Source organism: Anastrepha obliqua, chromosome 1 (genome assembly GCF_027943255.1).
Source record: "Anastrepha obliqua isolate idAnaObli1 chromosome 1, idAnaObli1_1.0, whole genome shotgun sequence".
NCBI lineage: Eukaryota > Metazoa > Arthropoda > Insecta > Diptera > Tephritidae > Anastrepha > Anastrepha obliqua.
The window spans coordinates 635236-637723 of record NC_072892.1 but is presented as its reverse complement, the minus strand read 5'-3'; the positions used below and the strand labels follow the sequence as shown (position 1 = coordinate 637723).

Sequence of the window (2488 nt, the reverse complement as noted above, 5' to 3'; positions counted from 1 at the left end):
TCATAATTCGTATGAAAATATTTCAAAATTACGAGTACTCGTATTTCCGCTTCTTACTTCCTTCATAGTATTTTAGCTCTTTGTATGCAAATTTTGAACACAAGGCGGGTGAAGACGCGCAGAGTATATACTCAGGGGCGGATCCAAGGGGGGAAATAGGGAAACGTTTATTCAAAACAAAAGTTCAGAATTCGATAAATAAACATTAATAAAAAAGAACTTCATTATATTTCTATAACTTTGTTTTTTGAAAAAAATTTTCCCCTCCCAAAATTACCTCTGGATCCGCCCCTCATATACTTATATATGTATGTGCATTCACTTACTTTGAAATAAAACTACTAGAAGTGATCTTACATTTTTTTGTCTTGGTAGAATTTAGTCTAATTAATATATATTTACTCAGCCTTGGGAATTGGGACTTTAGGCGATTACTGCATATAATCAAAATTCAATAATCGGCTAAATCTCGTGTTAACGCAGATTTCGGTGGAAGAGTGTGACAAACTTTTTATGTATCTACTTCTTCGTACTACCAAAACAAAAGTTTTGTATCAGTACTGTATTGACCGTGGTAATGAGCTGGATGGCTCAAGAAAACACACGACATATCATCGCCTCACTTAACTTAACTTCCTAAGACTCCAATCCACACTAATCTTTGATTGCTCATATGTATATTCTTATGTACTTAATTGCATACCGTCATTAGGAGAGGAGAAATCTGGAAAAAAACAATTCACATGCACTTTTTTGGGACTACCAACTCGCAGGACACTATTCCACTTGAAGGCCATATGAACACGCGCACGCTAAGTACACTTTCAACTCCTTTAAATTTGTTTAGGTTTTTAAATCTCCAATAGAGTACTATTTAAATCTTATTTTTTTTTCAAAATTTTAGTAGTAGACTTAAATAAATAAATTGTTAAGAAATTATTTTTTATGCAAGATTACCCGCTGAAAGATGTGAAGTAGTCTCCAAAATAAATGATGTATCTTTACAAGACAATTAAATTTCTTGCACGAATTCATTCATTTAGTTCCCATACTATTTGAAAAAATACTAAAAAAACCACTTATTCGCTTTTAAAAAATACTAAAAACAAGCATTTATTCGCCTTTTCTGCGAAAAGTTTATTATGGCATTCATAAAATTACAAATTGACATTGATGAATGACAAAAGACAAAAGTCTGCCTCATTTATTTGTCAGTTGAGTTGTAGTTATTGTAATTGCTCTGTGAATTCTGTTAAGAAATGGAAAACTCTCGCTCTGAAATCCTTTGCGCACATTTGCGCCTGTGAATTATCTCGTACCTACAGAGCTTAAGTGGCATATCTAATCGTCTTGCAGTATTTTAGGGCCATTAAAAGAACCATTCCGACCGCATTCAAAAGGTCTTACAGTACGTAAGTCGAATTGGGCTTCCCAGCGAGTTCCCCCTTCGCAGCATTCTGGACAATTAAATTAATAAGCAGCTAGCACCAATGCATACACAAGAATACTTACTAATGGCCTAAGATACAAATAAAGCAAATAAAGCCAAGTGTGTTGGTTTATGTAAAGTGAAAATATTTACTTCTTTGATTCTCTTTTGGAGGTACCTCTGGTAATTTACTCAAAAGGACAAAAGGAAACAGAAGCTGTGTGCCCGTAATTTGTTTTGCTTAAGTTGAACATTAAAAACGCGAATAAGTTGACCCTTTGTTAATTTAGTATAAAAAAATTGTATGTTACAAATTGTAACTTACTACAACTTTTTACTGCCCATGCAAACGTTACTTCAAGTCACATCGAGGCTTTTCAGGAAATGGTTATGGATTGGCAAGTGATTTATCAAAAAACTATTAGTTTACCTAACTTCAATGCGAAATTTGCAGGCAGCTCCTAAAAAAATGGGAGTCCAAGCATATTCCGAAATAAAGTCTTAGCGGAAAGAAACAATTAAAAGCTTTAAATTAGCCACATACACGTATGCACATATACATTTATACAATATGCCAAAGAATAAAAACGAAACATGAAAATGAACTGCAAATGAGCATACGTGTGTATGTGTATACATACATACATATGTATGTATACATGCACATGGATGTCGTTTTGCAATTCTTTGCTTTCGGTATGGATTTACTTATGTGTGTGGAACAAACATGAGATCTCTCGGGAAAAAAATTTAATATTTGAAATAAATTTGATAAGCTTGCTTCCTGCTATGGATAAATTAAAATTGCCAAATCTATTAATAACTAAAAAACTTTATACATTTAATTAACACAGCATTTTCACTAAGAACGAAAAATTATAATTTTCCATATTATAAATTGTTGTCTTTAATATATTTTTTACATGTCTACTCTATCTTGAATGTATTGTAACGGGTGATCAATCATGAGGTGCTTTTTTCAATAGTTAAAAAAAAACAAAAATGTAAATTATGTTCAAAACCTTTATTTATCATTTATTTATTTATTATTTAACCTTT

The 2488-nt window shown here is 32.0% G+C and overlaps 1 long non-coding RNA gene across 1 annotated transcript; it reads left to right on the top strand.

Moving 5' to 3' along the window:
• The first annotated feature begins 1247 nt into the window (after window positions 1-1247).
• LOC129252902 (uncharacterized) lies at window positions 1248-2210 on the top strand. The gene is made up of 3 exons (XR_008583680.1): window positions 1248-1549; window positions 1604-1831; window positions 1888-2210. It is a non-coding gene; the product is annotated as an uncharacterized LOC129252902 (long non-coding RNA).
• The last annotated feature ends 278 nt before the right edge of the window (window positions 2211-2488 follow it).